Here is a 10,622-nt window from a genome sequence, read left to right as displayed (position 1 = left end):
GCTGCAAAAAGCAAAGGCACATCCTCATTGTCACATGCATGATACGTTGTAAATCATGCTGGCCAACAAAGGTCAACTGTAGATGTACTGGAGACATTAGCCAGAGAGTCTGTATGTCTATTGTTTCCTCCTGTCATCAAATGTATATGGTTATATAGTGTGTATTTTATTGTGTCTAGACAGGGTTAACCTTGTTCCATCTGCTTTAATATCTTTTGCCTGATTCAGTTTCACATAAAATTTTACTGTGAAATATGATGTGAATTTACTTTTTATGTCTGAGGTTCCTTCATAGTGGCAACAGCATATCACATTCTCTGTCCATATGATCCACACAAGGGAAGAACAAGCAAACACAGATAACTATCTGGCACCATGTTAAAGTTTCACCCAGAATTTGAACTGAACTGAACTTAACCTCTAGGGATTTCATAGCGGTTAATAAATATTCCCCACAATTATTTTAAATTTCATCTCAATGTAAAATCACCTTTTTGGGGAGAGGGATGCAGGATGTAGAAATATGTGCCATATTGAATTAGGGAGCATTTGGCTAGGACCCCAAACTGGCTAGGACCCACCATGCTGACACACAATAAAAAAAATAGTATAGAAGGAAACTTCAGAGATTTCAGTGGAATTTCTAAATTGGGATTAGGACTGGCTATTGAGTAAGGCCTGTGCCACACTTCTGACCTTGCTGTATTGTCTGTTTCTGAAAGAATTATTCCATTGTCCAGAAAGAAAGGGCCCTGTTTTCAAGAAGAATCTATATTGTAAGTTCCAGGGCTGAGACCAAACATGATGAGATGGGACACCTTCTTACTAATCCCTTTCCAAATGAAAGTTGTGTCATTACAGCCCCAGTGTGAGGGGAAGTACAAAATTAGGAAGTGCCTCCATGTTAACAGTGTACTGTATCAGAGAGAGGGCACGATTTGTAGCCCTAAAAGGATGATAGAACATCTTTTCTATATCCTCCATTAATTCATAGGTGAAAATAGGGACATGTCACCATACCCATTTGCATTCTTGTGCTAAGGATCAGTGGCCAAGCCTCAACTCTCAGGTGTACACTGTTGGACGATTCTGTGCTTTATTGATTTGGTCTGCTGTATCTTGTCTCGCATGGTTTAAAAAGCAAAGTTGGTATTTACTATTTCAGATTAGAAAAGCAAGATTGCCCGATCATCTGTAGTCTTCCTTGCACATATTATCACAGGTGAGGTTATTTTGAAGTGGTAGGCTATGCACCACAAGGGTCTTTATTGCATATGCCTGTATATTTACACACAAGTTGCATCCTGCCTCCCATTCTCATCCTGCTGGTGAGCCTAGGAGAGGGACTGAAATCTGAGTAAAGCTAACAGTTTATAAAAAGGCATTCCCTAAAGGTTAAAAAAAAAAAGGAACCATCATTGAGCGGGGGGCAGGTTCTAAAAAATTATCTCTGGTAAAATCGGGACACAGAGGCAGTTTCAGGTGAGCCTTTGCCTTCATTAATCTAGAATTGGTATGGTAAAGTCTGCCACACTACATGCTGTATTATTTGGCCATCAAGAGTCTCTTTTCTAGTCCTTCGTGTGTATGAAGTGCCATCAAGTCACAATTGACTTATGGTGACCCCAGCAAGGGGCTTTCAAGGCAAGCGAGAAGCAGAGATGGTTTGCCATTGCCTTCCTCTGCAGGGTCTTCCTTGACAGTCTCCCTTCCAAGTACTGACCCTGCTTAGCTTCCAAGATTTGATGAGATCGGGCTATACCATGCCAATTTCTCTCCCTTTCTAGCTCTTTACAGTGGCTTAAGTTCTAAAGTTATGGTTGGGATCAGAGCTAGATATCACCTAGAATTGTAGGGCCAGTTATAGCTACTTAGCAGTGCACAAAATGCACTCTCTTCTCCAAATATTATGTGACTGAGCCCCATCGTTACAAACCAACTCTGAAGTTAATTCCTGGCATAAAATATGCCCCACTAAGAACATGAGGCCCTGTCCTGGATTGATTTGGATGAGAGTCCACCAAGGAATTCCAATGTCACTGTGTAGAGGAAGGCAGTGGCAAACCACCTTGAAAGTCTAGAGGGCTGTTTTCATAATGTATGAACCATGGCTTTGTTTCAGATTCTACAGACATTTGAAATAATGGGAGCAGAAGGACCAACCATGGATGAACTCACAGGATAAACTGGGGGAACTGTATTTCTTGAAGCTATGATTTTTAAAAAGTGTGTATGTAATCCATCGAGAAAGAAATGGTTAGCTAATGTTTAAACATGCTCCTAACATTGTTTCTTTTCATTTAAACCTCAACAAGCTAATTAACAAGAATTGATTAGAAGCAGTAAATGTTTTTAAATGTTTGTAACAAAGAGACCCGATTATGCTACATGGAAGTTCTAAAGTAAATGGAACCCGATCTTTATTTTAAATGTCCAAGCCTTTTCTACCTGGATCTTTTAGCGATACATTCTTCCTTATGTAATGTTCTTTGCTTCATTGTCCCCCTGCATACAAAACCAATTCCTTCATGTCTTTTGAAAGGCAGGAAGTAGGCCATAGTCAGCCCATACATCTCAAATGTTATATATCTTGCTTAAACTAGATGTATTTACTCAAGATGGCTGAAAGGAATGCAACCCAATGCTGCTCCAGCTTGAAGCTCTTTTTTCTGCTTTCAGCTTTTGAGAAGTCCTGATGGATCACATTAGTGAATTGTTTTTTTAATTTAACAAAAACTGTGTAGCACTTGGAAGGAGGGCAAAAGAGAAGAGAAAACATGTCCCTAAATCTTGTATAGAGACATTTAGATGTTCTCCCGGTCCCACTGGATCTCCTTATCTATCCTGTGCAGCTGGAAGAAAGCTTAAATGACCCAACCACGTGGTTGGATGCCAATTGTGTGTTTTTCCCATCGCAACCCAGAAGGATGGTTATTGCTATTTCTCCTTGCTGCCTCTGAAAGTCTGAAGAGGAAGCAAGTGGAATGGGAGCTGGCTGTGTTGGTGATGAGGTCATCCAGCAGCAGTGCTGGTGAGCCCCTGCAGGGCATAAACTTCAGCACTGCTTGATGAACCCAACTTCTCACCTGGGACTGAAAGTAGATAATTTTCCTTCTTTGAATCTGACTAGCCAGTGACTGCCACATACTGCTATAGCAAGTAACATCTACCCAACATACTCAGCTCCCACGCCAAGCACAGAGGGTCTCCTTTATTTGGGGAAATTAGCTGGAAACTAAATAGAGCTTTGCAAGAGGCTGGCGTGGGGATCTTTCTAAACCAATTCTGCCCCTAGGTGAGCGAGCCAAATGGAGAGCAACCCAATAATGAGAAGGCTTTATGAATTTTAAAGGTTTTATAAAAAGTAATCAAATAGGGTAAAAAAACACACACACACACACACAAACAATTCCCAACACACAGAGAGCTAAGAAAGTAAAGGGTTGAGATTCCCAAGTGGTTCATAGTCACCTTTCCTCCAGAATGAGTTTCCAGAATAGCAGTTGTATGAGGGAAGGGAAAAAAGGACTACCTGCCAGGTGTAGGACTCACATCTTGTGTTCTGGATCCAAAATGAGAAGCCACTGACATGTGCCAGGTCTCTCTGTTTTATAGTCAAATTCTGCCCTTGGGGCAGACTGACTCACAGGGCATGTGAGCAGCGGGGCACAAAGGTAAGATTGCTTCATGAGTGGTGAAAGATTATGGGTGAAAAGGATTGATGGCTGTCAAGTATCGATTGATTGCGATATTGACAGCTGGCGGGAGTTAGGAAGAGGAGAAGGGGAAGGAGAGAATGGGAAAATGGGATTAGCATGTAGTCAGACTATCCCAGAGAAGGAATGCAAAGTGAGGAAGGGAAACTGTCATTGTTCAGAGTCCATGGTCGTTAGGCAGATCTTGATATGCTGACCGTTTCTTTGGTTATGCAAAGGTGTCCAGGAAGGCAGCGGTTCCCAGGTAGGGAGACTGAGGAGCAGATTTCAGAGTTCTCTGTTCTGCTCTGCATTGAACTCCAAGATGGAGTTCAGGTCCACTTCCCTTCTCCAGGTCCAGGTGCTGTGTGCCATTCGCAGGTCCCTGCTGGCTCCGTACAGCGATGTCCGGTGGGGTGTCTGGGGTGCTCCTGGGTCTGGAGTGTGGTGCTGTCTCTCTCTATGCCTCCCCTGCTATTCAGCAACAGTCCCAATGTACAGACATGAGAGTCCAAGGGTGTCCATATTACAGGGGGTATAAAAGGGTATCGTTACAGTGGCGCCTCAAACATAAAAAGAAGAACTCATGCCCAGTTGCCTGGAAGTTGTCCATTTTTTTGTCCTCTGAGCAGTGCCCCCTATCTGTAGTCTTATATAGTCATCAGCTTGTGTTCTGTTCCTCCACCTAGCAAAGCTGTCTCCAGCTCAAGGAAACTTCCTCCAACTTAAGTGGCCCTTCTGTTGGAGGAAGAGCCACTTAAACTGGAAGAAGGTTTCAAGCTTTGCTGGGTGGAGTGGTAGGGTGCAAACCCGCAGTTGGTATATTAATTGTATTTTAATCCCATGGTTCAGCTATCAAAGAGACTCAAGGGAATAAAGATACCAATACAAAGATATTTCTTTGGATGCAGATTCTCTTTTTCTGAGGAGATTTAGGCATCATGTGGGATGCCTGGTTGCTTCCTGCTCACTCGCTGTATGGGCGAAAACGCACGGTCGCTTTAGCCTCCTTTATTCCCTGTTTCAGCCAGGATCAAATGCACGTTGAGCGAAACGCATGTGTTCGATCCTGGCTGAAACAGGGAATAAAGGAGGCTAAAGCGACCATGTGTTTTCGCCCCCTCTCTCTGATGGCCCCATTGATGGTCTTTGGAAACACTTTAAAACCAACTAATCCTAGTTTATGGGAGATAGGGCTGACTTGTCTAGTTTAAATTCATTACTAGACAACTGCTCTTGTTTCTTGCAACCTGGCTCAGATGTATAATTTCATAGAATGGGTAGAAAAGGCTGAACTTGGGTTCCCAGGCCTTGTAAAGTTGCAAGTGTGAGGCTATAATAATGCTAGCTGGAGAATGAAGCTGCAGTAGTTTAATCATGGAAATTTTCAACCTACACATCCAACGTTTCAGCATCAGCTTTTGCAATTGGATTGAACACAGGGGACTCATGTGCCAATGATTACAATCTCTTTTGTTAAGCTTTACACTAATTAGCATTAAAAAGACTGTTGCCCAGAGCTCATGTTGTTCAAATTTTCAAGTACTTATTTGGAAGGGTGAACATGGAAAAGTATGTCTACTTTCCTTTGTAACAAAATTAGGTCATTGGATGCATATTATGTAGACAGACATTTAGATAACGAGTTGACGTGCATACAAATATGCATATCCACAAGCACAAATTTAGGTGCATTTCCTCCCCACTGAATCATAGAGGTTGAGAGACGGTCAGCATCCATCTTGCCTCAGCTTCTTGGCAAAATCTGCAGTTGCATAGGGTAGCCTAGGGTTTTTATCTTTTGTGGGGGAGTACTCAGCGCAGGAAGCCTTTAGTGTTCCTCTGAGGTGCTCAGACACAACAGAAAGCCAGGCCAGTGCTACCTATTTCAGTGCAACCTTGAAGGTGATCTTTAATGCTGGGGCTGTTGTAGACAGTCACCGTAAGGAGACACTTTTCCCAACACAGAGAATATTGCACCATTACAAGGAAACATCAGAGTAGTACCACTGTACAGAATACTTTTTCCCTCTCACAACAACTGCCAAACCTCAGCATGGCAGTTAGGTTCAGAGATCAGCCCGCTGGTGCCACACTCAGGTGTGAAGTAAAATCCAGGAATGGGTCAGTTCCTAAGGGTCCAATGGACTGGAAGAAGTAACATGGACCCTGAGAGCAACTGGGACTAAAGATAACAGGGTAGACAAACTAGGCAGGGGCCTAGACCAAAAAAGGATGGGCTAGATAAATTGGACTGATAAGCAAGCTCTGAGGTACCTCTGGGGCTTCATGGGAGGGGGTTACTCCTGGAGATCTGCTGAGCAGACAGAGATGACAGTACAGCCTAGACAGCATCCTTGATGCACAGACTGAGTGTGAAGGCAGAAACAGAACTGTAGGCTGGATGGCATCCTTAAAATCCAGATCTCTGTCTGCAAGGCAGTGGCTAGAGATTACTGGTGGTACATAGAAGAAGAGTTGGTTTTTATATTCTGATTTTTCTCTACTGTTTAAGGAGAATCAAACCAGTTTACAGACTCCTTCCCTTCCTCTCCCCACAACAGACACCTTGTGAGGTAGGTGAGGCTGGGAGAGCTCTAAGAGAACTGTGACTAGCCCAAGGTCACCCAGCTGGCTTCAGGTGTAGGAGTGGAGAAACCAACCTGGTTCACTAGATTCGAGTCCGCTGCTCCTATGGAGGAGTGGGGAATGAAATCTGGTTCTCCATATTAGAGTCCACCACTCTTAACCACTATACCACGGTGGCTCACATATAGTGAGGCGCTGGAGCCAGGCTGTTAAATTCCTTCGTTCAAGATTGCCCTTGACACCTTGGCCCAGTGATGTGGTGCTCTGTGAAGAATCTTTCCTTGTTAACAATTCATGTTGTGTAATAATCTACATTTTATCCAGTGAATTGAATTCTGAATTGGAAACTCAACTGAACTATCCAGAGGTAAGGACTATAATTTGAACTATTAAAAAAAATCTTCCTTTTATTCTTTTTGTGCCACAGGATTCTTTATAGTTTTTGCTGCAAGAGATTGACATGATTGACCTTTTGGAATTTTTCCTCCATCCAACTGTTTTTACTTTGGGGAAGATCCTTGTGATATGGAGCCTAAAACATGATTTTTAAAAAAATCAACCTTTCGCTTCTTGACTTTTTCACTGCGGTGGTCTTGGCAAGTGCCTGTTCTCCTTCTTCTCCCCTCTCCTCTACAGATGCCAATCTTCTCCCTCCCTGCCTCACCAAACTAGGCTGCATTCCTCTGTACAGCTGAGGCCAATGGACTGACACATATAATTCTGTGCAGGATTGTAATCTTAATATCTTCTGTATCCTATGGGATAGATGTTATTTAAAAATATAAGCCTTTTGAAATTTTGGCATACAGCTTATAACAGAATGTGTTTAGGGAAGGCAAAGTGAATAGTTAGAAGAAAGGTGCGCCATGTAACGCTGCTGTAGGTATTAAATCTAGTGCTGTAAGAAATTGTGCAGATTTTTTTTTAGCATCAGGAGATAACATTAAATAAAAACATCTGTGCAGCTTTAAAAAAAAGCTCATTGTCCTAGTGAAGATTACTTCAAACAAACCCATCACATAAATCATACATGTTAATTGTTTACATACATAAAAGCAGATGTGCCAGCTTCCTACCAGTACCATCATCCTGACAATTAGAAATGTTTCTTCTTCAAAGTCCATCTCTTGCCAAGTCAGAGATAGTTCTGATTAAGTCACGCGGATGCCAGGTTACTTCTCCTGTCTCCGCACAGTCTGTAAGCATCCCCAGATATATGTTGTGACCCAAACATTCCATTCCTTTCTAAATATAAACTTGACATTGTGGATGACTATGTGCTCAATAGCAGTTCTGAACTTTTTTTTAATATTGCAGACTGCAGATTTATTTGGATGTTTTGAAATGAACATGGTGGTGGTAACAATGCTACTATTTAAAAAAAACATAGCATATTTAGAGAATTCACTAGGTTTCTTCAAGAGGAACAAATTATAATTAGAGGTCCCTCTAAAATTGGCAGCCCAGTCAACAATCAAGGAAGGCAAATTGCTTATATTTCATGCACATAAGAACATAAGAAAGGCCCTGCTGGATCAGACCAAGGCCCATAAAGTCCAGCAGACTGTCCACACAGTGGCCAACCAGGTGCCTCTAGGAAGCCCACAAGCAATGTAGGTTCCTATGAAAGTACAGGCACCCTCTCCAGAGAGCCAGGAGTTTTACATTGTTACCACTGTGAGTCCCTCCCCCAACCCCAATTAATAGTTGCCTGGCCAGTGGTAGAAACATGTGGACTTTGGGGCTGATCCAGAAAGTCCCCATTTTCCAGCAGATAGTTCTGTGATCATGGTTGCTAAGGAACGTATAGCCGCAATTACAGAGGTAGAAGATGACTCACTTTACGTACTGTCCACATTCTCCTTCTTTCGTATTGTTCTGCTCTCTTGGAAATTCAATATGAGAACTGCCCCGAAGTTGTGACCAGGGCCATGTCCGCACCTACCATTTGCGGCGCCGGCTTCCGCGGGCTTTCCTTGCATGTTCCCACTGCAACTCACCCGAAGGATTCCAAGGACGTCTCCAGAGCACAATTTCGCCGAGTTAAGCACATCCGCTTATACGGCGAATTAAAAAAATAAAACGTCCTCCAAACCCGGTGCCTTACAGTGGGAACATGCAAACTGTGTTCGATCCATTTCCTGCTGCCAGCCCACTTCCTGCTGCCAGCCAACCCCCGCACTCCCCCCGCCTCCCTTACTCACGCTGGACCAATCACTGTCCTTGCTTGGAGAAGCCGACTGGGCAAGCGTGGGAGCGTGCTGGTCTGGGCTTATCAAAAGCAGCGGACAAAGGTGGCGCGGTGGGAACAGAAATTTAAACTCGTCTTGGATGCTTTCGTACTGGACGCGTGTAAATAGCGAGGTAAGTTGCTGGTGCGTTCACGGGCCAGTGTTGCCATTCTGATTGTAGTTATCCTGCATTAGATAGTGTGCAAGGAATGAGATATCACACTCCAGATCCCAATGCCCCCTGTCAGGTCCATCAAATGTTGGCAATGGTTGGAACACGATGTTGAATGAGAATACTGTTCCTTCCTGCTGAAGCTTTGTTTGCAGAGTCAGGTAGTAGAGCTACATGAAGACTAATGAGAAATGGTATATGAAGTGCTTTCAGCTTTCAAAAAAGCACGCCACTATATAATATTGTAGCTTGTTTCCGTTTGGGTCATGACGAATGGAAATACAGATTCTATCTCATTTCAATAGGGCTATGGGTTACACTAAGAGGGACGGGGGAAGAGATCACAATAAGAGTCGTCCTACTCTTTCAACAAGTGTCTAACTTGGCTTTCGCCTTCTAGAGGTTTGGAGTCCAAGTCTGTTTAGGAAACAATGTCCTCTAGGTGGCAAAAGCACTTAAGATATTCTTTAAAATGTTCTTTCTTGAGAGAGGTTTTTTGTTTTTGTTTTGTTTTTAGTTTTCCACTATGCCTGAAGCATCAGCAGGCTAACTATTGATTCCCATATAAACAAGAACACAGGGCTTTCCTGAGACCTGAAGGAAGATGTATCAAGGAGACCTGAGGGCAGTGCCTGGGGAGGGTGGTGTTTGGGACAGAGAGGGAGCATAGTAGGGATGTGACTTCTGAAGCTGCCATTTCCTCCAGGGAAAGTGATCTCTGTAGTCTGGAGATCAGTTGTAATTCCAGGAGAATTCCAAGCCCTGCCTGGAGGCTGGCAACCCTATTTGTATCGCTGGCACTTCTAATAAGGCTTCTCATATTTTTAGTGTTCTGCTTAGTAATGTGTTTTGAGCCCCTTTTGAAAAATAAAAGTAAAACACCTTAGACCGGGGACAAACAGATCTCCAGATAGCATCCAGAAGTAGATCTATCCATCTGGGGATGGATATCATATGTTGCTCATGTAACATGAAGAAAATTGATACACTTGCTCACATGATGCTGGAGTGTCCCCATTTCAAACTCTGATGTGACCAATGTAGATAAGTTGGAATGTGTCCAGAGGAGGGCAACAAAGATGGTGAGGGGTCTGGAGACCTATGTGGAAAGGTTGAAGGAGCTGGGTATATTTAGCCTGAAGAGGAGAAGACTGAGAGGGGATATGATAACTTGAAGGGCTTTCTTCAAGTACTTGAAGGGCTGTCATATAGAGGATGGTGCCGAATTGTTTTCTGTTGCCCCAGAAGGTCAGACCAGAACCAATGGGTTAAAATTAAATCAGAAGAGTTTCCGTCTAGACATTAGGAAGAATTTTCTAACAGTTAGAGTGGTTCCTCAGTGGAACAGGCTTTCTCGGGAGGTGGTAAGTGCTCCTTCCCTGGGGGTTTTTAAGCAGAGGCTAGATGGCCATCTGTCAGCAATGCTGATTCTATGAACTTAGGCAGATCATGAGAGGGAGGGCATCTTGGCCATCTTCTGGGCATGGAGTAGGGGGTCACTGGGGGTGTGTGGGGAAGGTAGTTGTGAATTTCCTGCAGTGTGCAGGGGGTTGGACTAGATGACCCTGGTAGTCCCTTCCAATTTTATGATTCTATGATTCTATAATGGATTACTCCTATTTTAACGAAACTACCTGCCACCATAATAGGCGATAAAATAGTCCCCTTTTTGCTGGTTGATACAGATCCAAGTATAACATTGGCAGTGGCCAAGTATCTATCCACCATATTTTCCTCAAAGAAATGGAAAAAAACTCCCCATTAACTGCTCAAGACCAGTGGGTCATGGGAGCTGGAAAGGAAAGGAAAGGATCTCATATGTACAATGTAATCATCGGAAGGCAAATGTTACCCATAATTTTCTTGACGGTGATGCAAACTGTAAGCCAAGAGTCGAGCTAGATTTGATTCTGTGTGTATCTGCTATTTTGCTAT

The sequence above is a fragment of the Euleptes europaea genome, chromosome 9 (genome assembly GCF_029931775.1).
Source record: "Euleptes europaea isolate rEulEur1 chromosome 9, rEulEur1.hap1, whole genome shotgun sequence".
Taxonomy (NCBI): Eukaryota; Metazoa; Chordata; class Lepidosauria; order Squamata; family Sphaerodactylidae; genus Euleptes; species Euleptes europaea.
Note: the sequence above shows the minus strand (reverse complement) of the source record.